The sequence below is a fragment of the Rhinichthys klamathensis genome, unplaced genomic scaffold (genome assembly GCF_029890125.1).
Source record: "Rhinichthys klamathensis goyatoka isolate OS25496 unplaced genomic scaffold, OSU_Roscu_1.1 h1tg000258l_1, whole genome shotgun sequence".
Classification (NCBI taxonomy): domain Eukaryota; kingdom Metazoa; phylum Chordata; class Actinopteri; order Cypriniformes; family Leuciscidae; genus Rhinichthys; species Rhinichthys klamathensis.
Window position 1 is genome coordinate 820,841 of NW_026606780.1, and position 26,334 is coordinate 847,174.

Genomic DNA, 26,334 nt, shown 5'->3' on the forward strand with positions numbered 1-26,334 from the left:
CTAGACTGAGAAAAGCCAGAAAATGAATTTTTGGCTTATGTGGATGAAAGACAACAACTCCCAGAATGCACTTGCTTCGCTGCCCTAGGAGGCCACGCCTACCGGTAACAGAGCGCAGTAGTTAAACAACAAGTCTAGGCAACTAGTGAGTCTCCGTGATGAGTGTCCCCGGGATTACGAGATCGCCCAAAATGTCCGGGATTCGGCTTTTCCGTTCTACAGTCTTCATTCATTATGTTTACTGTGGCAAGCAGGACGAGGCTAGGGCCGCGGGAGAACAGCGCGAGGCCAGTGTCGTGATTACTGATGAGCGACACCTGTGAGACGCACCGGTCTCGTATCTCTCACGGAGGAGCGGAAATTTTCTTAGCAATGTTAAAACCCACATCAACCGATCGCTTGTTTAGCGTTCATGTAAACACTACATTCAGATTCATCAATCGGAATGAATTCAGTTAGATTGAAACAAAAGGTGTGTGAATGTAAACAATGAAAGGCGACTGCAGAAAGAAAAAAGCTGAATCCCTGACATTTTGTACGATCTCGACGGCCGGACATGTCCGGGAAAAAGAGGATGAATAGTAACCCCTACTACTCAGCTTTCTCCTACTAAGTTACTCAGCTTTCTCCACAGAACAAGAGCCTGCTAGCTTAGCTTCCAAAAAATGGCTGACCAATGGCACAAAATCCTCCAATGACACAAAAATGACGATTTTTGCGTCATCGGAGGATTTTTTCCAGACAAAAAATACATAAACCTCTCGTCTCAGGGGGATATGAGGGTGGAAAGCACAGTAATTTGAAAATACTACAGGTTTTCTACTAATACAAAGCTTAATGCTAAATCCTGAACTATCCCTTTAAGGGACACATCAATTTTCTCATTTTATAACATCTTTTAGCTTTTCATTATGGTTGGGAGAATGAGACCATTTTACCTGGCACATTTTAAATGTTACCAAACATGTATAGTTACTTTTTTTGTACACACTTAATATTTCATGGGTTTTCAGAGAGTCTTAGGTGAGGAGGAGAAGGGGGAGATTGTCAAAGTGAGGTGTGAGCTGCACTGTGTGCTGTGTCTCGGATGTTGCTGTTACATAATTATGCAAGGGAGGGTTCAAATGTTAATTCTCAGGAGCCTTTTGCTCTCTCGAAGGGTTGCCCAGACTTTCTGGCACTCGCCTTACAAGTGTTACACTGCAATTCCGAGCATTCTCCCTGGTTTCATGTCTCTTGGTTTTGGATTTCTTGCCTGTTCCGTGGATTACTCTTTTGCCATTGTTCGCTGTCTTGTTGTGTTTGTTTGTATGGACTGCCTGCCTGTGTTTGACCTTGCCTGTACTTTGGATTACGTCTTTGGATTACCCTGTTCAATAAATACTGCATTTGGATCCTCAACCTTCTTGTCTCGGAGCAGTTCTCCTAATCTGTTTTCGGTCACACTTTAGATTAGGGTCCAATTCTCAATATTAACTGACTATAAACTATGACTTTTGCCCCAATAAACTCCTAATTACTGCTTATTAATAGTTAGTGAGGTAGTTGTTAAGTTTAGGAACTGGGTAGAATATGGTCATGCAGAATAAAGCATTAATATGTGCATTATAAGTGCTAATAAACAGCCAATACCCTAGTAATATGCATGCTAATTAGCAACTAGTTAATAGTGTGAATGGGACCTTAAACTAAAGTGTTACCCTGTTTTCTTTTTCAGTAGCTCTGATGAGTTTGGCAACAAATTAGTCATGGTTTCTAAGAATCTCTCTCTTACTCAAACAGTGTTTTTGTCTGTCGTTCTTATTCGCTCTCTGTCTCACACAGATGTGCCCTGACAGCCTTGCATGACTGAGGGTGAACAGAGAAAGAGATGGAGAAGATGAAGGAAGCAGAAATGAGACAGACAGATCGAGAGATACAGAAACAGGGGCTGAGGGAGGATGTCAGAGCTTTGGAGATTGTTCACGTCAGCATTCTGGAGCTTCTGGCTTTGAAGAGTCTCTCTCATGGCAGGCTGAAGTGACAGGCACGCCTTGTACAGAAAAACGTACAATTTGTTATAAATCAGTGTGTCGGAGAAATGAGGGAAAGATACATGAGAGAAAGAGAAGAGGAGACGGTTTCTGAGACATTTACATGCTCATCATTTAGCTTTGTAACGCAGGCTTCAAATGCATCTACTTCACAGCAGCTGATAACAACACCTCAGCTGTAGCCTTATCTGAACCTGCAGCTGTCATGTAAAAATTGGTAAAATTTGTATAAAATTAAGACGCTTTGTGGAAATTGAGGGAAAAAATCTTGCCTTGTGACTTGCAGATATGAGTGTATTTAAAATTAGGTAGAAAATGGCATATCAAATGGTCTTTATCAATGAATCAATTCAAAACTCTGATTCAACACTGCCCTGAAAAAAATGCTCATAAATTAAATTGTTAATATAAAAAATTCAGAAAATATTTCAATTAATTACACTGAATTTTTATATTTGTGCATATAAACGAGAAAAATAAATCTGTTAATTTAGTTATTTTAATAAGCAAGCAATGTGAAAGAATGTCTTTACATTCAGTAATTTACATTGCTCAATTTACATTAAACATTTTGAATCAAATTAGCAAACTGGTAGAATCTAAAGAATCCTAATGTAAAGATTGAAAAATATATATTTAAAAATAATTAAATGTAAAATAAACATGATACATCATACCAAGGTGACTGATAGAAACTAGTGCTAAAAAGTAAATCATAATTTAGGATTATTTTACTGTGCTCAAATAAAATTCAACAGTAGACTTTTATAAGTAAACTCTGACAATTTATTGTCAAGCCTGCTTTTATTTGTACAGCACTTTTCACAATACGTGTTGTGTCCAACAGAAAATGGGAGGAAATTGCACTCTGGCAACAACAAAAAAAGCTTATGTTTAGCTACAAGATGGAGAACCAGACTCATCGTAAGATGACAAAAAAAAAAAGAGATCAAGAAAAATAAATAAATAAATAAATAAAACAGACTCCCAGCCCAGGTAACATGAAAAAAGCGACAAAACCATAACCGATTCCCCAACCTGTTGCTAGAGTTCTACCATGACCCATTATTACTTTAGTTACACAAAGTTAAAAACTCTGAAGAAAAGAGGGCCTAATGTCATATTCCGGTCTCATAACTTCCCAGGTGATTTATGAGATGCACCATAACAGCTGAGCATTAGGGGAACGAGAGAGAAAGATACAGAGGGAAAGACAGCAGGAGGAAATGCGTTCACTATTCATTTGTTACAGAGGGAGTGCACGAGGGCACAACTTAGACACAAAAACAAGCCGCAAGCCGCATCTCTATCTCTGTCATAAATTATGGATGTTGTCTGATGTCTCCTAACTGCTGTGAGGCTCTCAGGGGGCCTTCTCAGCGGCAGGCCTGGCAGAAGAGCTGAACTTATAATGTAGAGCCTTCCCCTCTCAATGTCAGCTCCGGCACAGGGAGTGCTGTTCAAAAGCACGGGTCATGGACTGGTGCAGCAGTGGTAAAACATTACTGGAAGATCAGCACACTTTATTCATTGTATGCTTTTAGTATGCTTTAAATTATAATAAGTAGTCCTTGCTAAGGCAAATATCACGATTGCACAAAACTTTTTATACTTTTTTTCAGAGTACCGGCAATGTGAGAAGTGCCGGTATGCATAAAAAAGTGAGGGTACGTACACTTCAGATTAAAATATTGAAGTGCCAGTACTAGTTACCACTCAGAACACACAATAGTATCACGGCGATGAGTTTGAAACGGCCATGAATGAAGGCAAAGTTTTATATGGAAATGCCATCAGAAGTGATATCTGTTCCCTGGCAAGTGCATTATAATTTGGTAGACTTTGATGACATTTTCAAGCATCACTGTTTATAATTAGCTGGTCCTTTACATTAACTAACCCAGTGGCAAGATAACTTTCAACACAGGAAGCACTGACATAAACAGGAAACTGCTGTTCGGCAAATCCTCTTACAGCAGAGTCAGCTGATGAGACCGTTGAGAAATAACTTAATGAAAGCTTTATTGAAGCACTATATTCAGCTGGAACATACAGTATAGGCCCAAACATGCACTATAGAAGCACAATATTCAACCTGGATATACAGACAGACATACAATATAGAAACACTATATTCAGCTGGACGTATAGACAACCACTAATATTGTACAGATGGACATACCATTGGATGTATAGATACACTGTCTATGTGTTAGTTGAATGGTGAAATTTGGTGAAAAGTATTATCAATCTATCAAGATCAAATCAGCATATGGCACAAGACAGAAGAAGAGGGGAAGTGAGGCCACTTGTCCTATATGGTGTGCTGTACTTAGGCACAAAATCACAAACCTACACTCTCTCTCTCTCTCTCTCTCTCTCACACACACACACACACACTGTCACAAAGCTCATTTGGTCCCTCAGCTGGGTCCTCTGTCAGGGTCACAGCCATTTACTCGGTCCCATCCATCAGCACAGACTACACATGATCGTTACGCACACACCCACCCTCACAAACACACACAGCTCTTAGCCTCAGTTATGTTCTCACAAACACCACTGAACACATTCGCTCTTAAATGAATGCCTAATATGTAGAAAAATGAATTTATGTTGAATAAATTCAATTATGAATTACATGGAATACCGAAATTTGGCAAAACATTTGTAGTTTGCATCACTGAATACTACCGTTGGTCGTTTCCCATTTTTATTGTAAAATAGTTGTCAAACATGAAATGTTTAGTTGCTTACATCTTACCACGCACACTTTCTGGTCATGCTGGTATTTCTGCTCGGCTTGTGGTAGGTCCTCCTCAATTTCTATGGTGGTTACAGCCCTGTCGAAACCCACTCATAAGCTCTGAACAAAGACCCCTTTGCAGTCTCAAAGCATATTTTGACATCTTTAACCCTGTTAAACCCTCAAAACAAAGCATATTTTCAAAACCCAAATGCTTCAATTCTTAATTTAAAAAAGCATACTGTTGAAATCCCTTGTGTTATGGAAATGCCGTGCATTTCAGTGTACGTGCACTTCGATAAACAACACCAAACTCTTTAAACATGCCGCTCAGACATGACAGACAGCAGTGTAGGGAGTCTGTGGCGCATATGTACGCCAAAGCTCTGGGGAGGGGAACAGAAATCCAAACAAATCAATGCAGGCCGAGCCCCGGAGAGACGGGAGTCTCCACCACCGCCAATTACTGCAGCGCAGAAAAAAACACAGTGGAAGTGAACTGGAAGAGAAGGCAAAGTCTGCTGCTAGCAGGTATAGCTGTAGTTTTGCATGTGCGTGAGGCCGAGGGAGGGCAAGAGGGGGGTCTGGATAGACTCACACAGGCAGGTTTGCTGGGTCTGGCAGTGCAGGCAGGCCACTCTGTAATTTGCAGAGGTGGAATGCAGCATGCAGCCGCGGGTGCTAATTACAGAGTGTTCATCTCTCTCTCTCTCTCTCTCTCTCTCTCTCTCTCTCTCTCTCTCTCTCTCTCTCTCTCTCTCTCTCTCTCTCTCTCTCTCTCTCTCTCTCTCTCTCTCTCTCTCTCTCTCTCTCTCTCTCTCTCTCTCTCTCTCTCTCTCTCTCTCTCTCTCTCTCTCTCTCTCTCTCTCTCTCTCTCTCTCTCTCTCTCTCTCTCTCTCTCTCTCTCTCTCTCTCTCTCTCTCTCTCTCTCTCTCTCTGACTGTGAGCCAGCCGACTCCCACACTGCTCCGCTGTCAGCTGCAACCTTCAGACAAAATGCAGAAGTGCGCGTACACACACACCAGGACAGCTGTTTGGATAACATCTATGACTAAGGTGACTATCCACTCTACAAATAGCCCACATAAAGGTTTAATAGTATGCAAAGAGCATTGTAATAGACCCCATTACAAAACCACTGGAAATGGACTGCCAGTACTTATAAGGCTATTCATCTCTCTTGACTGGAATCTTGTTCTGTTCTGTTTTTTTTAGCAGCTACTGGTCAGGTCATATAGCATGCTCTCTTGGATGGCACCGATCTCTCCAGTCATGGCATGTGTATTGATGCCTTCGTTCATAGTGAACGAATTCATTGAAATCCATCCATTTGTGTCCAAATTATTCATACACACATATGCAAGCACACTCCCAATACCAAAGAAGCAAACCCACACAAAAGTATTAAATTCTGCCACATATACATTGTGTACTACGCACCTCCACAGCAACAGTGTCCGTTCTGCCCACTAATCATATTGTGTTTAATTACATGAGTTGGATTATACTGGAGAAACCCAAGGTCAGCAGGACAAGAGTCTAGACTCACTTAGGGAAACATCCACCCCCTCAGTGGTCAAATTCAACGTTACAGCTTTTTAGTTGTGAACGAGACTAAAATTAAGAAGGCAGAGAGAAAAGGATGGAAGACAAACTGTTTTGCGCTTGACATTTGTTATGAGGTTTTGCCAGACCTCATTCACAGAGATGAAGTGCTAATTCCAATACTTGCTGTCTCATGCAAACATGGTTTGCCTACTTACTAATGTCTTTTCTAAATACGGTTATAGCCAATTAAAGCTTCTGTTGCAAAAATGTTACACCAAAAATACTGCAAACAAAAATCCAAAAGAAGTGTAACCTCTTCAGTTGACTCAAGTGACAAGACTGACATTTAACAAATGGGCTTCATTCAATCACTACCAAGCATTAAATCAACATAGCCGTGTTTAGTTAAAAGGGGTTACAGGTTAATAAGTGTTTATCCACCGTAATCTTTATTGTGCTCGAAAGCAGTTTACCTATGATGACACCGTCATGGTAATAAGCTATGACGTTGATGGATAAGATGATTTTTTTTTTTTACTTTCTATGTTCTCTACAGCCAAGGAGGATTTGCAGACTAATTTATTATGAGCTTTAGTGAAGCTGGTTATGCTCAAAGAGATAAGGCTCAGATTAAACGCTGTCCTTTATCAGCATAAAGCACATTCAAAAGACACTGTTTCAATTTAATTAATTGCCCAGAAGACAAGGTGCAAGGCAATTATTTTCCATACTTAGACATTCGTGTGAAAATATGGACAATAAGGACAGTAAATGGGAACATATCCAGGAACAGAGCTCTTTTTTGCCTCTAGTTGCATCTCAAAATCTACTGTTCTGTCTACCTAGACAGCTTTTTAGGCACCAGATGAGTCAGCTGAGCTAACCCCGCACACGCCTATAAAACCCAAAATATAAATCACTAGATTTAGAGATATAAGCTGTGTCCGAAATCATCCGTCCACTAATCCCTACATAGTATGTGGTGGTTAAGTGCACTATATCAGCAAGGACTGAACAAAATGAAGTGAGTGAATTTGGATGCTGATGTAGCCATGATCGACTGAGTCGAGTAGGGCTACCTGATGATGACCCTAGAAAATAATGAATGCATGCCTGGTAATGGCTTGTCAAGAAAAACGGCCCATTGCTACGTAGAAAACAATCAGTCATGAACACCAGCACTGCAACAATATTGCAATTTATACATTATTAATCTTTAATTGAAGTTACTTCTCATATGGATTAGTTAGCCAGAATATTTAATGTTTTCTCTCTTCTAGCTCTTCTCTACTCGGTTTGTTGTTATCCCAGCAAAGATGATGCCTTGTTTTCTTTTTCATCTGGACGTCTAAGCTAATTTATCTCTCAAAAGTTTTATGCGCAGCATATAGAAATAAATATTAATAATGTCCTCTGAGGCCATTTATATTATAGCACATAGTCGTAGAAACTGTTTTTGGAATAAGTTAACTATTCTAACTTTTGTTATAATGAAAAGAGACTGCGGAGTGACTTTGTGACATGAAAGTAATGCTAGTGTTTTTGTCGTAGGTAAGGGTGAAATATCCGGTTAGTTGGTATTAGTAAGTTATAGCCTACTTAAATTTGTCTTGGACAAATGACAGCACACAGAGTGGAATACAACACATAAAAATTAGTACAGCAGATAATTACCAGTTATTATTATAAATACGACGGTAGACTTTTTTTGTACAGCTTAACTATAAACAGTGGGACTCTTCACCGCTTCCTTCGTGGTAGGGCATATAAAATATAGATTACATATTTGACTGCTCAATTGACCAATCAGAATTAAGTGTTCTAGAGCCATGCAAAAAAAAACAACAAAAAAAAAACTAGTAATATATTAAAAATATCAATAATAACAAATGCAGTGCATGACACAAACACATAATTGTCATTTAAAGACCTGGGCATAATCACATAAAAAGCAAGATCATATGAGCAGTTGAATGGACATGTACAGGTTAATTAGCTATCCTGGGTCTGAAGATGCACTTCTCAACTAAACTATATTCTTCATTTCAAACACACTAACATCAGACAAACACAGCATTAAAAAAATGGGATGCTGTCGCACAAAAAGTTGATCAAAGGAGTAAACATGTAGTGATGGACATAATTCAATAAGCAATTTGCAGAAAATGCAAATTCAAACAACACATATCTTAATTACCTCTTTCTTTCTCTAGTATTTTTTTAGTGTGTCTGAAGCAAAGATATTGGCTTCGATACAGCACATGAACTTTCATAAACCTACCTGGATGATGTTCAGCTGAAGGTGCGGCCCCTTCCGAGAAGACAGCTGCTTTTAAAATGTGAAAATGCGATGTTTTTGCTTGTGCCCTAACAGAAGAAGAAAAAAACACACACGCAAGTTTTCTTAGAAAAGAAATGTGTTCGGACATTAGACCTGCGGACAGTATTCCAAGTGACTCTTCTTGGTTGTCGTCTAGTGTTTCGGGACGAGACGCTGTGCAGCGCGTCTGAATCTCAAGCTCTAAACACACACACACGGCTGTTTCACTCTCAGCTGTCTGTCTCCAGCTCGCAGACAACAAAAGTCCACCCTTTACCGTAGTGTGTTGAAGAAGAGCGCAAAAGAAATAACGAATGGGTTTGCTGTTATTTATTTATTCTTTGTCACTAGTTGTCTCCATCAAGAAACATTTCATAATTTGTTAACACTTTACAATGAAGTCTAATTTGTTCTCATTAGTTAATGCATTAGCTAACATGAACTAACAATGGGCAATATATATTTTAAAGCATTTATTAATCTTAATGTCTGTAAAAAAAAATGTTTGTTCATGCTAGTTTACAGAACAACAAATGTTAACAAATACAATTTCAGATTTTGAAAATGTATTAGTATATAAATGCTGCAATGGGCTCTATGCACGGCGGTATTTCCGGTGAAGGTCTAAGGATGCTGGATTACTTCCGCCGATCGTAGAGTCCAATGCTATACCGAGAATTTATATTGGTTTTTATACTCTATTGCTAAACTAAAGAAACGTTAGTCACAAAAACAGACAAAACAGACACCCCTCGTTTTGTTTATGCTTCTTTGTTTATTATATTAAATAAACATAACTATATATACAATTACATCTAAACGTATTAAAGTTTCGTTTCAAAGACGAGAGGACAGTACATTTTGAAGACTCTGCCATAATCCCGTTTTCCTCGGTTTTCCTCCGCTTTAAATCTCCCCAACCGGAAACGCAAGAGCATCCTTGCATCAAACGCGGAAGTTATGCGTGCATATAGCCCATTAGGGCCTAAATGCTGTAGAAGTAATAACTAATAACCAACATTAACAAATGAAACCTTATTGTAACATTGTAATTTTTTTTATCATTTATAATTCTTTAAATTATAGAGCTTTATATCTAAGCTTTATTGTTTGGTCAAATGTATTAATGATAAATTAAATGGTGAGAGAGAACTGTGAAATCTACGGAGCCCCCCTAGTCCCACTTTGTCAAAAAAAATTATTATAACTATCTCGTGGCCTCAAGATAAGTAACTCGTGGCCTCAAGATAAGTAACTCGTGGCCTCAAGATAGTAACTCGTGGCCTCAAGATAGTAACTCGTGGCCTCAAGATACTATCTCGTGGCCTCAAGATAGTAACTCGTGGCCTCAAGATACTAACTCGTGGCCTCAAGATACTATCTCGTGGCCTCAAGATACTATCTCGTGGCCTCAAGATAGTAACTCGTGGCCTTAAGATACTATCTCGTGGCCTCAAGATAGTAACTTGTGGCCTCAAGATACTATCTCGTGGCCTCAAGATAGTAACTCGTGGCCTCAAGATACTATCTCGTGGCCTCAAGATAGTAACTCGTGGCCTCAAGATACTATCTCGTGGCCTCAAGATAGTAACTCTATCTTGAGGCCACGAGATACTATCTTGAGGCCACGAGTTACTATCTTGAGGCCACGAGATACTATCTTGAGGCCACGAGATAGTTATAATAAATTTTTTTGACAAAGTGGGACTAGGGGGGCTCCGTAGAAATCTGTAATGGAGAAATCTCTATTATAAGGCCATTATGGAGACATACACTCGTAAAATAGATATCAATAGAACCATAGATATACTAATAAAGTACTGGAAAAGGGTTCTTTAGATTATTAAAAAGTTCTTCACAATTTAGAAAGGATTGTTCTTTTAAGAGCGCTCCCAAAAGAACCTTTCTGTGGCATCACTGTGAAAAGCCCCCTTTTGGAACCATTATTATTATCATCTGTGGAAAAAACGAACGGTGAATAACTTTCACATATTTGACACCAGGCAAATTGTAGTGTATCAGCCAGATTGGTACCTTGTAAACATCTTTGTTTCCATTGGAACTGATAAGACAACCTGTGTGGTTGTACTCATGGAAATTGCCCAAAGTCAGCCAAACAGATTAGAGTTTACTTGACTGAAAAAGTGCATTCCGGTTTTATGTGCAATATTCACCAGTCAGTGAACGGTCAGACTGAGGCTGAGACTATCATCATCACTGTGCGCTTAAGCAAGGCACATAAACCCAATTAAGTTGCTTTAAGAAGATGCCATGAATTGATGTGTCAAAAAAAATCTCAAATTAAGTAGCCTAATCAATTTGCTATAGTAAAAACTTTCAATATAAACCATTGCCATTATACTGCTTTTATTAGCATTCAAATGATCAGTGCAATCATTATTGGTAAAAAAATATTATGTGGACATGAATTTGAAATATGGATGTTTTGTCTGCGCATTCTCACAGACGTCGCAATGGAGGCGTTCGGGTGCTGCATGAGGCCCAAGAGAACCACTTGCAGGGTAAATGATGGATCTTTGGTGGGAGCATTCAAGTGAGTTTGCTATTGCTGATGTTGGAGTTTCTAGGCTAGATACGTCATCATCATCACTCACAATGAATGCTGATCAGTCTTTTTAAAAATGAGTTATGAACATTTGAGAAAACGGTGTCTGAACACCAAAGATTTTTGGTGATGTTGAAAGTCACAGTTCTAAGTCACTAAGAAGCAGCATTAAACATTTAGTCTCTAATCGCGTGTCATTTTAAGTTTTGATGTCAGAATTGATTGCCCCCAGCTGGTTTGAAGTGGGACACGCATATGGACCACTTGGGGTTATCTCAGATTTGTGATAGGAAAAAAATCCCGCTTTGTCCTTGTCCTCGGTTCTCATGGAAACAGAGGCAGGAAAAGTGATGCACAGCAAAGCAGTAGAGAAGAATGACGGCGGAGGATTACGCACCAGTATGAGGCATAAACCGCTATTATAGCAAGTTGCAAAAGAAACAGGTTGTCAACTTACATTTCTAAGATTGATAGTATTTTGGATACTGATTTGTGCTTGCTTAGTTCCACTATTTTACATTTCAATATACTTAAAAGTTAAAGCTGCAGTCTGCAGTTTTTCCTCTTTGTCGCCATCTCTGTTCGAAATCTGCAATTGACCGTTCGCAGGCCCCTCCCCCAAAACGGCTATTGTCCAATCACACATCATAGCAACCGTTTCTATGTGAGCAGGTCCGTCAAACATTGACTCCAAGCAAGATGGTGAAGCGGTGCGCCCACGGCGTTTGTAAATCGGACACTAGGTACCCCGAGAGATTGTCTGGAGGAGTTGTGTTCTTTCCGTTTCAAAAGCCGAAAACACAACGTGCGCGGTCCTTACAATGGATAAAAACAGTGTGGACGGCCCCACTCCCAGTTAAATGTGTCGAACATGGTTAACTCGCGTGCAGCGTGCGTGAGACTGAGACAATGAGATTAGTCAAAGACACATGGAGAAACCAGATCAAGACGATCCACAAAGGAAGTACGTTTTCTAAAGTGTTGTTGTTAACATTATATTTTCGGGGGGAAATGAGCAGCAGTCACTAGCAGTGCAGGCAGCACCTGTGTAGACTACAGTTTAGACTAACGCTAGAGGAGTGCACGTTCGCAACGGGGAACGCATGAAGCTTACTTGACAACATCAGTTCATATCAATATCGTAACGAATAGAAATAATGATTGGTTATCTGCATCTTTCCGTCTATTATGTATAGTTACTTTTTAAACACGAAAATCGCATTCAGCATGACACGCAAGCGGTTGCCGTGGTAATGAACAACCTGCTTAAAGCGAATGAATAATCCTGTATCTGAGGCAAAATTACTAAATTTGCAGCGCGAGTTATATATTTCTAACTCCAAACAATTAGCCACTGAAACAGCTTATAAAACCTTCTTCAAGGCTGTGCTGGTTGCATTTGAGGTAACGTTACAGGTCATGGGGTTTCTCAGATTTCGCTTGAGACCGGTTTGAGAGCATTATTAGGCTCGATAGTAGTCGTGTCTCCTTGATTCATTGCGTATTTTTATATTTTGAATATATCCCTCCACTGCATACTGTAACCCCTTTTGCCTCGATCTGGAGGATATCGCGAAGGTATTGCTCCAAAAAAGCTCACTGACACACCTCTTCCCGTCATGGCAATCTGTGGCACTGGTCGTGTTTGACCATTTGTTTGACGGGCGTAGCAACAATAACTAAGGGGCGTGGCTTTTGCGAACGGTCAATTGCAGTCATTCGCGGAATTATCAACTTTACGTGAGTTGTACTTCGACACGACACAGCGCGGATGAACACAATGTTTGAGGAGACTGTGCGGCTGTCAGTCACCGCGCCGGTGTGGATACTGGCATTCAGAATCACAGATTATTCTTTTTGGAAGTATGACCAACATAATAATTTTCACCGGAAAATGTCATCTGAACAAGTAAGTAACATCCACTTTTGTTCTGGTTCTGACATTGCAGTAAATCGCGCTGATTAAATCTAAAAATCGCTTATCATATAACGTAAAACCGTGCAAATTATAATTTGTTCTCAAATTGTTAATGTTAACAACGTCAGCATTGCGTGACTATATTTAATGTCCTTCCGATATGTATCCTTGTTTTCGCATGGGCCGGTTGCAGTCTCTTTTTTTCTGTAGCCACTCCGAAGTCTGAACGAAGTATTTTGCATTTTACAGCGGGTGAATCTGTTGTCACTGGTGATTGTCGTTTGAACCTTTCTGGATCCGCCATCAAATTGATAAGTTTAATTATATCAAGTGCTGTGAGAAAAGGCTATAAATCTCCACCTCCAACATCCTCACCGAGACTCCTTCTTTATGTGTACAGATGTGATGTAATGACACAAAGACATGCTCGAATCTCCCGTGGAAATCCACCAGTACCACTGGAATTAAAAACATTATTACAAGCTTACCGCTTTGAATCGAGCTAAGGCAAGCAGAGAGTTTTGAACACTGGCTGGTTATGTATTTTCTCAAATATGTATTTTGGATAATTTTGAACCCAAAAAAGCTACGGACTGCAGCTTTAACCTTTAAAACACTGATAATTTAAAGTCCCCCTGTAGTCATTAATTGTATCACTTAAAACTCATCTCTGATCACCAAAAGGACATATTTAAAAGTTTTTTCCTTGAAAAAAAATGTCTTCATGTCTTAAAATAACTTGAATGTAACATCCTTGCCTCATTTAGTATAAACGGTTCTATGAATATGCAAATTAGCCCCCCCTCCACTCACTCACACCAGCTCAGAGATCCACACATTGACCTGATTGGTTACAAGGTCGTTTGTGACGTCAGAAACAAACCCGATTTCAAACCACCGTTTTGAAACTGTCTTTGGTTCACTGCAGTTTTAAGGAGAAAATGCTCAGCAATAGTGCTGACTTGTGAATTTGCACATGGTTTGTCTTAAAGCATATTAAAAACACCACAAAGACATATAAACATTAAAAACTTGATTTTCACCACAGGGGGACTTTAATGACACTTTTAAATGTGATCTTTAGCCAATTTCGAAATAAGTATCCATTTTTCATACTGTAGATTATAATAATAAATTCACTTGCATAATTTAAGATAATTGATTTTAGATTTTTAGTGGCTGTTTCCCGGACAGAGATTAAGGGCCCTATTTTAACGATCAAAGCGCATGGTCTAAAGCGCAGGGTGCAAGTGCACTTAGGGCGTGTCCAAATCCACTTTTGCTATAGTTTAAAGATGGGAAATATGGTCGGCACACCCAGCGCATGGTCTAAAAGGGTTGTTCCTATTCTCTTAGTGAGTAATGGGTGTGTTTTTGGCACTGGGATCCCAACCTGCAAAAAGTCATTTCAGTGAGGTATCCCGAATTCCACCAGGTTTAACTTCAGTTTAATGTTGTAATTAAAGACACATGCCCCTGGTTTCACAGACAAGGCTCAAGCCTATTCCTAAACTACAATGCAAGTTTGAGCTGTTTTTAGTGAAAGCAACTTGCACTGGCATATCTAAAATATGTCAGTGCCATTGGTTTGTCTCAAGATGCACACCAGTAATGTTTTTTTCTAAGGCACATTTATAAAAGTTATTTAAATGTCCTAATTAAACTAAGGCCTAATGCTGGCTTAATCTAAGCCCTATCTGTGAAACCAGGGCCATGGGATTACTTGGACTATGTCAGTGAAGATCAATATATACAGGTCCTTCTCAAAAAATTTGCATATTGTGATGAAGTTAATTATTTTCCATAATTTAATGATACAAATTAAACTTTCATATTTTTTATATTCATTGCACACCAACTGAAATATTTCAGGTCTTTTATTGTTTTAATACTGATGATTTTGGCATACAGCTCATGAAAACCCAAAATTCCTGTCTCAAAAAATTAGCATATTTCATCCGACCAATAAAATAAGTGTTTTTAATACAAAAAAAAAAAGAGTCAACCTTCAAATAATTATGTTCAGTTATGCACTCAATACTTGGTCGGGAATCCTTTTGCAGAAATGACTGCTTCAATGCGGCGTGGCATGGAGGCAATCAGCCTGTGGCACTGCTGAGGTGTTATGGAGGCCCAGGATGCTTCGATAGCGGCCTTAAGCTCATCCAGAGTGTTGGGTCTTGCGTCTCTCAACTTTCTCTTCACAATATCCCACAGATTCTCTATGGGGTTCAGGTCAGGAGAGTTGGCAGGCCAATTGAGCACAGTAATACCATGGTCAGTAAATCATTTACCAGTCGTTTTGGCACTGTGAGCAGGTGCCAGGTCGTGCTGAAAAATGAAATCTTCATTTCCATAAAGCTTTTCAGCAGATGGAAGCATGAAGTGCTCCAAAATCTCCTGATAGCTAGCTGCATTGACCCTGCCCTTGATAAAACACAGTGCACCAACACCAGCAGCTGACATGGCACCCCAGATGACCATCACTGACTGTGGGTACTTGACACTGGACTTCAGGCATTTGGGCATTTCCTTCTCCCCAGTCTTCCTCCAGACTCTGGCACCTTGATTTCCGAATGACATGCAAAACTGAGCAACAGTCCAGTGCTGCTTCTCTGTAGCCCAGGTCAGGCGCTTCTGCCGCTGTTTCTGGTTCAAAAGTGGCTTGACCTGGGGAATGCGGCACCTGCAGCCCATTTCCTGCACACGCCTGTGCACGGTGGCTCTGGATGTTTCTACTCCAGACTCAGTCCACTGCTTCCGCAGGTCCCCCAAGGTCTGGAATCGGTCCTTCTCCACAATCTTCCTCAGGGTCCGGTCACCTCTTCTCGTTGTGCAGCGTTTTTTGCCACACTTTTTCCTTCCCACAGACTTCCCACTGAGGTGCCTTGATACAGCACTCTGGGAACAGCCTATTTGTTCAGAAATTTCTTTCTGTCTTACCCTCTTGCTTGAGGGTGTCAATGATGGCCTTCTGGACAGCGGTCAGGTCGGCAGTCTTACCCATGATTGCGGTTTTGAGTAATGAAACTCAAAACTGGGAGTTTTTAAAAGCCTCAGGAATCTTTTGCAGGTGTTTAGAGTTAATTAGTTGATTCAGATGATTAGGTTAATAGCTCGTTTAGAGACCCTTTTCATGATATGCTCATTTTTTGAGACAGGAATTTTGGGTTTTCATGAGCTGTATGCCAAAATCATCAGTATTAAAACAATAAAAGACCTGAAATATTTCAGTTGGTGTGCAATGAATCTAAAATACACTGACCTAAAGGATTATTAGGAACACCTGTTCAATCTCTCATTAATGCAAATATCTAATCAACCAATCACATGGCAGTTGCTTCAATGCATTTTGGGGTGTGGTCCAGGTCAAGACAATCTCCTGAACTCCAAACTGAATGTCAGAATGGGAAAGAAAGATGATTTAAGCAATTTTGAGCGTGGCATGGTTGTTGGTGCCAGACGGGCCGGTCTGAGTATTTCACAATCTGCTCAGTTACTGGGATTTTCACGCACAACCATTTCTAGGGTTTACAAAGAATGGTGTGAAAAGGGAAAAACATCCAGTTTGCGGCAGTCCTGTGGGCGAAAATGCCTTGTTGATGCTAGAGGTCAGAGGAGAATGGGCCGACTGATTCAAGCTGATAGAAGAGCAACTTAGACTGAAATAACCACTTGTTACAACCGATGTATGCAGCAAAGCATTTGTGAAGCCACAACACACACAACCTTGAGGCGGATGGGCTACAACAGCAGAAGACCCCACCGGGTACCACTCATCTCCACTACAAATAGGAAAAAGAGGCTACAATTTGCAAGAGCTCGCCAAAATTGGACAGTTGAAGACTGGAAAAATGTTGCCTGGTCTGATGAGTCTCGATTTCTGTTGAGACATTCAGATGGTAGAGTCAGAATTTGGCATAAACAGAATGAGAACATGGATCCATCATGCCTTGTTACCACTGTGAAGGCTGCTGGTGGTGGTGTAATGGTGTGGGGGATGTTTTCTTGGCACACTTTAGGCCCCTTAGTGCCAATTGGGCATCGTTTAAAGAGCCACGGCCTATCTGAGCATTGTTTCTGACCATGTCCATCCCTTTATGGCCAACATGTACCGATCCTCTGATGGCTACTTCCAGCAGGATAATGCACCATGTCACAAAGCTCGAATCATTTCAAATTGGTTTCTTGAACATGACAATGAGTTCACTGTACTAAAATGGCCCCCACAGTCACCAGATCTCAACCCAATAGAGCATCTTTGGGATGTGGTGGAACGGGAGCTTCGTGCCCTGGATGTGCATCCCACAAATCTCCATCAACTGCAAGATGCTATCCTATCAATATGGGCCAACATTTCTAAAGAATGCTTTCAGCACCTTGTTGAATCAATGCCACGTAGAATTAAGGCAGTTCTGAAGGCGAAAGGGGGTCAAACACAGTATTAGTATGGTGTTCCTAATAATCCTTTAGGTGAGTGTATATAACCATGTGATAAATGTATTAACATGTAGCTAATGTTCTATCTCATGATTTCCCTTTATGTTGTTTGGTCTATGTTTTCTTGTAAACTCTAATGGGTTAATGTTTCAGACTTTGCATACTATGGTTAACCAAAATCATATGTGTGGCATATTTGGTCTCTATAACCTGGTACTTTGAAGATCGAAATGACTGTGTACATGATATGTTGATAACAACAACATATTAGTATTAATAGAATCTTTCATAGTTTCTTCATCAGCTACCACCCCTCCAGCGTGCACATGCAATGAGCACCCTTAAAACAAAGAGCAATAAACCAAATTCCCGCCTGGAACTTCCACCCTTCTTATTGGCCAAGCCAACCCTGAGAGGTTGGACTTTTCTCAGGTTATAAATTGCATCCACACCAGCCCTTCCCTCTCTCGCGCTCTATTGTCCTCTTAGCCCTCTCTGAGCCTCTGGCTCTCTTACTCTCTTGGGCCTTCCTGAGAAGTCCTATGGTGAAGATGATGCTGAACTAGAAGTCCCTCAAGTCCCTGCGGCCTTGTCTTTCCATTCACCAAAGATCCTCTGACTACCACTGGTTCTCTCTCATCAAGACCACATCAGCAAAGATCAACCGGAGCCTCAACAAATTGCATCAGGACAGTTTAATTCAAATGGATGAGACATGCAAGTATCAAACTTAGTCTCATTATTTGATACATTAAGTATCCTTACCCCTTTTCAAGAAGGGCGTGTTAGAACTAAACTGATGGTTTGCTCAGGCTGTTGATCTGCGAAACATCAAACAATGGTATAACTTCTTGCTTTTACTGTATTCTGCTCCAGCTCTCTTTCCCTTGGGAAACTGTATGCATGTATGTATGTGTATTTTAGAGTAGTTTAAATGTTTAGTCTAGTTAATAAAGTCTCTTGTCCGTGTCTCAAGCTCATATCTGGAGTCACTAATCATAGATCTTGACTACTTGCTCTTAGTAGTACTCAGTAAGAAAGACATTTCCCATGCCCCGGAAATGTACATTTCTATTAATTAATTAATAACCAATAACCAATATTGAGTGTTCACGGGATGAACCGAGTAATTGGTTGTAATGTTAATGTAGCTACATCAAGTTAACCCGATTAACTGATCCAAATATTCATAATCAATTATAAGAAGTTATGATTGATTATTAATATTTCATAGAGCTAGTTTGCATTATCATATGTCTAAAGAATTGAAGTCTGTCAGGTAAAAGAAGAGCTTATTGATGCAGTTCAGTCTGTCTGCTGTTTCATTACAACCGTTACTCCTGATCTGAGGCTTCCGTAAATATTTAGTTTATACGTAGTCGTAGAGCTGTGCTCCAACTAAGTTTAATGGTTCAAGGCAAAAATATTTAGTAGTGCGCAAGCTTTAACTTAGTGTCCATTTCCATCAAAACTAGGCTAAGTTGTAACTCATGCACAGCTGGTGCAACCGGCCCCTGGAGTAATTCTAGTCTTCCTCCAGGAAATCATGGTCATCTGGTATGTTCTCCAAAGGTTGTGGTTCTCAATTTTACACCTGTCAGTAATTCATCCAACTGGTCAGTATCTTTTTTTGCATGTCCTCCGCCAGTCTTAAACCTCTCTCTTCGGGGCGTCAGCAGCAGTAATTTTTGTGGTTTATTTTGATACTCTTCCATAGCTACTGTAGTGTAAACCCACAGATTTCACAAAACAGAAAGGTAATAAAGCTGATTATTCAATCTTATCTGAAGTTGTTGTATTATTCTTGTAGAAGTGTGTTAATTTGCATTGAATTAATTACAAATAGATTTTCTGGCATTCCTTTGATTCCACAGCTGATGTTTGCAGCCTTTCTTTGCTATGAATTTTCTTTTGTTCAGTAAAGTTTTTTTGATTGCAGTCTTTTTTCTGCTCTCATTGTTTTCCTTGGATTTGCTTTTCCGTTCCATACAATTTTAAGCTTTTCTTGGTTCATTGTAAGTTTTATAGGCAACCTCGTGCTAATTCAGATTAGCACATTAGGTTTTAAATGAATCTTGTTTATTTTAGTTCAGTGGCCTATTGCAGGAAGCTGGCTTCAGCTATCCAGGTAAGTTTGAGGTTAGTTTAGCAAACTCCGTTTTTTCAGGCTCAAGAAGGTGGATTGGTTTTTAGCGGGTTTCATCGCCATGGTAATTCACGCTACACGGCTAACCTGCTCCGGAGTAAGGTTTAATTCTGGGTTAGAGATCGCAGACCAAAACTCATTGGCCATTTATCCGTTATCAACGCTAACATAAAATAATTTTTTGCTTATCTGTCAGAAGTTAAATAACAGTGCATTTCTGGTGCCAACTGAGAATGTATAAGAGAAACTCATACATCGCTTATTTTACTTCTGAGGAAAAGCAAGTAAATGAGAGGTGATTGTGAATGCAGGACCATGAATGGGGGAGGAGCAGGAGGGCCGGAATTTGTTCCAAAAAATGGTGCCGCCACACTGATAAGAGTGTGTGATAACGTTGACAGAGGGAGACAGCAGGGGACACGAGGCAGACATGAGGGCAAGTGATGACAGGCAGAGGCTCATGCCCGCATGCACTTGCATTTATTCACACACACAGAGACAAAGTGCAGATATTTGTGCAACTACTTAAAGAACTTTGAAGACATGTACATTATTTCCTTCCAACTATGGATCATGAATTCACACATAATCCTTATGTTCTAAAGCTTAAAAAGTGTATATATTGAGGTTTTTATACTCTTTCATAACTGACATTTTTTTTATTAAATGAAAAATGAGTAGTGTAAAATGTGAAAATAATGGTTTATTTTTCTTATTTTGACAGGGTTACATAACTAAACATGCAGGGTCACCCCAGTCGTGATGGTCCTGCAATGTGTTTTTACTTCAAGTAACAATAAAACGGAAGTAGCGACAGATTATTTTTTCCATTGTGCAGAGACCTGGCTCAGTCCATCGGTTGTTGATTGTTTGGAAATAAATCTGAATGCGAGTTTCCACCTGATTTTAAGAAAGGGGCTGGGTTTAACCAGACTAAGGGGCCGTTAACAAGACACCATTTTCAACTAAAAACGGAAAACCTTTTATGCGTTTTGGCGGTTCATTTACATGACTTTTGAAAACGTGCAAGTTATTGTTTTTGTGTAAACTATAAAAACGCAAATTTGTGAAAACGGTGACGTCATGCACATGCAAATTATATACGTGTTCAGTCTATATATGTATATCTTCTGTTATATCTATATTACACTCTAAAAAATGCTGGGTTGTTTCAACCCAAAGTTGGGTCAAATATGGACAAACCCAAATTATGGGTTAAAAATGTAATTAAAAAATGTACAGTTGAAAGTGAAAATTTTAATAACATTTTTAACCCAACATTTGGGTTTGTCCATATTTGACCCAACTTTGGGTTGAAACAACCCAGCATTTTTTAGAGTGTATATATCTGTTCAGTCGCATAGTTTTCCAGTGACATCACCAACTACTGGCCTGGCAGGCATAACGCAGCGTTTTAAAGAGGTCATATAATGCCATTTTTGTACAAGCTAGTATGATTCTTTAGGGTCTAAATTAAAAGTTTGTAATATACTTTAATTAAAAATTCTCATTAGTATTGTAAGAAAACACTTATTTTACCTGGTCAAAAACAGCTCTGTTTTCAGCACGCCATTTCAGTGCATATGACTTTAAATGATAATGAGCTTTGCTCACCCCGCCTCTCTGTGCATACACCGTTTGTAACACAATAACACAATAACCATAACGCGTTGTTCAGTATAAACGTGGGATTATGAATTATATTGAGAACATCATACATAGAAAACATGCCGTAATGTACCCTGAGTGTAAACCTTAGACTCATTCATTGTGAAGCGTGCAGCTAGCGATTTGCAAAGATTAATATAAATATTAATATAAAGTTTAATAAAACGTTACACTCACTTCAGTTGTTCTAGAGGTTCAGCAGGAACACGAATAGCTGGTACCGATCCTTTTTTCATGAGCAGCTTCTTAGCAAATCCAGCTCATACTGACCCTCGTTTATAAAGCAGTCTGGTGAGAAATGATTCGCGGAAACATGAAAGCATTGACGTTGATCGTGGGGAATATTCCCTTCGAAAACAAACACAGCCACTGCGTCTTCGGCGGTTCGGATTTAGGAACATTAAAATGACTGCTGTGTTCGTTATTACACCTAAGAACAGAACACCACAATCGCTTAGACGCCATTCTGCTCATAGACAGTGCTCCAGCATATCAACAATGACCGCGCCGGTCCGCGCAGACTATGATTGACAGCTCGCTCACGAGCGAGGGCGGGTCTGTGTTGAAACGATGCTGTCAATCAACAATCGTGGGAGGGGCTTCCGAGCGTGTGACGTCACAAAATCGAACGGCTCAATTTGAGGCTGGGGAAAACATATAAGGAGATTAAAACAAAAACACTGGATGGAATTTTATCATTTTATGATGGTTGTGTACAGGCACTGCCAACACACATTTCAGTACAATCAACTTGTAAAAGTGCATGTACCATTATATGACCCCTTTAAGTCATTTTTGCGGATTCTTGTTTTGTGGGATTGTTTTTACAATGGTGTCATCTTTTTATGAAAAACGCAAAGGAAAAACTTTTCCATTTTTAGTACATCTTTGTCAACGTAGTACCCTTAATATTTGGAGAAGTCTGGTATACGTCACCAGAGATAAATCTGCCATTAGAATTATGAGGTAAAAAAAAATAAAAAATCAATAAGTTCAATAACATTCATTTAGAAATTGTTGACTTTTAATACAGATAACAAACTGTCCCTTTTTTAATTCTCTTGGTTAATTTTGTAAGGTTGAGTCAAATAAAAATAGATTCATAATAGATATTAAATTGATCCAACTGAGATAATGTCGTAGAAGTCATTACAGCAATACTGTACAGAAATACAGCAAATATCATTATACTCTGTTAATGATAACATTTATATTATCATATACATAATATTTTTACATAATAGTACTTTTTTTTTTACATAACTCCACACGCCTCTCTGTTTTCTGAATTGCACAAACTCACATATACACAGCCCTCTATAGTTTAATTGAGTGCAGAGGACAAACACTTAGGAGACACAGCAGCAGTCTAAAAGCATCCAGTGCGAGACGTTTCATAAATGAGTGTAATCGTGGCCATATGGCAGCTTCTGAGAGCCTGAACCACATGTCTGGAAAAAATATCACTGACTCCTCATTTCACACAGCTCTGCCAGCCCAGCTCTCCTGAATCACTTAATACCAGTTTTTCTGCACATCACAGCATGCCTGATTTGTATGTGAATTCAGACCCACACACACACACGCACGCACGCACGCACACACACAAAATACGTTTTTTAAAAATAAAACATTGTATAAAATAGTAAATTGCTAGAACTCCACAGCTGAGCGAAGAGGGAATGCAGAATGGATTGTGGGAAGGTGAGCGAGCTGAAAAAAGTCCACTGTGGAAAAAAACACACATCTACATTTTCTATAAATATTGAACAAATTGATTTTGATTGAAGTATACGGCCACTCTTTTGATATAGCTGACCAAAGCTTAAGAAGAAAAATCAATGCCCTGATCTCTGGAGATCTATAATCATATCTTGTTCGCATCATGTCTTAAATCCTCTGACACCAATTCCACACAATCTTTATCAAAGCCTTGCTTCTCCCTGTATTCTCCTCCAAATAGCTATTTTACCCTAACATATTTCTCTTTTCATTGCCTTTAGCATGGCGTCATTTTTTACAACCTTTTATAGGAGTGCTATAGATCCAGTGAGTTTCATGTCACTGCTAATTATGCCATCAGTCACAGCAGTCCTATAATGTACTGTTTACTGGTCCAAGCCCAATGTTTTCGCAAGCCTCGCAACTTGCGGTCTTCTATTTTAGTACTCAACGTTATCAAGAAGAAAATAAAAACCTGCATGCAGGCATACAAAATGGAAATAATAATCACCAAAAAGCAAAGCGGCTTGCAATTTATGACCTCATTAAAAACAGAGGCACCAGAGGAGTGTTTTTATATAAATAATTTTGTAATCCATTGTTGTAAACCAAAGCAGTTCCGTGCAACAACAGCAAGGTAACTTCAAATCAGGGTTGGACAAAATTCAGAATTTAATGCCTGGCTCACTTTTAATTCATGAGTGTAAATTTAAATGGAATTGGCCACATCGCACAGGAAGTTGAATTGGATTGACAGAAAGATGCATTCTGGGAAATGAAGTTCTATCGTTCTATCTATCGATCTGTCTGTAAGCTTAGTAAAGCCATTATTCAAAGTTTTTCATGGCAAATTTAGCTTTTCTAGTTAAAATTACAATATGAATCTCTTTAAATTTAAATTCCTTTAACTTCTGCTTCCTTAAATTCAAATGGCAATCCTGCATTCTGTTTGCTACCTCAGTTCAAATTCAACAACTGAATTGAAAATTTAAAGCCATTCTCAATTCAGTAACTCAACAAGTCTGTTTTAAATATAGAAATCCTTTGTCTCATTCTGTTGCACATGCAATACTTTGACATGTTTTTCTCTTCCATCGAGCTTCACAAACTAATAAGTCTCCAGCAACCTGCCATAAGCTTCATCCTCAATTTCTGTCTCCAGATTCTTCACAGAACACTCTGTTTCAATATTTTCTCTGATGTCACTGCATAAAGCTTCCGCAGAGATGGAGATCGTGCTGTTTGGAGCCGATTCAGTTTGAGTGGAAATCAAAATAATTTTAATTAATTTGCGAATGAATTGGAAAGTGTGATAAATATTGAGTAGAGACAAAAGCTGCAAGCTGCACGTAATGCAAATGTGTTCACTGCTGCCGGGTTATGGAATTAATAGTTTATAATGTCAGAGAGAATAGTGTGAATGAATTCTAAAGAGGGAACAAACAAAAATAATTCATAATCACTCATGAAAAAACACAAGAGCACACCCACTTCACATTTTCTGTGGGATCCATGAACTTTTTCCATGGAATAATCAATAAACTTGAACTTGAGCATTTACGCAAAGCAATGGGATGTTTTTGGATATATATTAACAAGAATTCAGGACGTTTTTTTCGCACACATTAATACGTCTCCTAAATTACCATTCAGAGGTGAGAGAGAAAACATTGTAAACAGTTCCAATGCAAATGAAGAAAGAATAGAAGTGGATCAATGGGGAGAAAAACATCCCCGCTGCTTGATAAATTAGGTGAGAATTCTTTCCTCATTTATTGCCAGATGGTTAATGTTGCCATTTCAGTTGGCGTGCTGTTCAGAAATGATGGGATGAGGTGCACCTAAAAGCCAGCCGAACGATATGCAAACTGTCTTGAGAATGGAGCTCAAATTGGATATTTATGATGTATTTATTGTATCTTGGCATTGTCTCTGGTAATCTTGTAGCGAGATAGCACATTTCACAGTGATAATAAGAGCATCTATTATCTGTGTGCATGATGGATGGAAGTAGTAAAAAAGAAAGCAACTCCTGTAGCTGAATGAATTAGGGTAAAGCCCTTTTGGCTTCAATGCAAGATCCTGGCACTGAATCTTTCTCTTCCTTCTCTCTCTCATTAAGAGCAAACTGCTGTTCTCCACAAAGAGACTAACATTCACATACAGATTCAAATTCACACTTTCGCATGCATGCAGAGAGGTGCACATTATTATTTTACAAGCAGAAAATTAGGTTTTGGCCACGGTTTGTTTTCCTAACACCTCTCACCACAGGCTGTCCTGTCTGAAGAAAATTGCACATGGTAAGAGGTGTGCAGAAGTATCTAGCTTTCTATATTCAGTGCCTCTTCAGTAGACATTTTTGTAACTTTATTTGAACTAAAACACTGTAAAAGGGCACATTTGCAGTATGCAAAATCAATTCTCATTAGCTACTGTTTAACTCTGTTTGAAACCGGTTAATTTATATGTTTCCACATGATTCCATCCATCCATTTGTAATGTTCAGCTTTAAATATCACAATGGCAAATAATTTGTTGTACAGTGCATTTTTATAGTTCATTAATCTTGGGAAGTATGGTAAATCTGTTTTCTGCAGTAAAGTTTTGGAAATAACGTAATTGCCTCTCTACATGTGTGCTGTTGCCGCTGTGCTGTTCCCTTTGCTCCATCTCCACTGTCCAACATAATGATTCCACAGCAGATCATTATTACTAGCCCCCAGCTGTCTCTGTCCCCTATTGCATGGACACAGTCCAACAGCATGTCTACCAATCACTGGCATCACCCATAGCTGTCCCTTCTCTAACTTTAGATAGAAGATGCCTTGTCATGTTGATCTTGAACCATCTTTTACCTACCAAAACCCTTTAAAAACCTGCAATTTCAAACTGAGTTAAAGTCCCCATGAATTCAAAATTGACCATACTTACTTTGTTTGCCTAAATTGATCGTTTTGTGGTGAACAATTCATCCATGCAAGTCAATCCACACAAAAATATGTTTTGGCCTCGTAATCTTTAATCAAAATCTGAAATGTCCCCTCCCCTCTGCGTTGGAGGACCTTGCCTGATGACGTAGGTTTCACGGTTTGGGCGTCTTCTTAACATCCGTAATCACGCCCCTCCAACTGACAGTAGACAGGCTGAATAAAAACACCTACTTTTCTAGATCCAATCAGGTGCTAGTTGGGGGAAAAGCCACGCCCACCATTTTGCCTCATTTA

At 39.4% G+C, this 26,334-nt stretch overlaps 1 protein-coding gene across 1 annotated transcript in view; it reads right to left on the reverse strand.

The window, feature by feature from the left end:
* Window positions 1–8,887, reverse strand: part of dok4 (docking protein 4) — a 48,401-nt gene extending 39,514 nt beyond the window's left edge. The window contains exon 1 of the mRNA XM_056267318.1: window positions 8,609–8,887. The gene's annotated coding sequence lies outside the window, so the exon portion shown is untranslated. The remainder of the gene's footprint in view (window positions 1–8,608) is intronic.
* Between the last annotated feature and the right edge of the window lie 17,447 nt (window positions 8,888–26,334).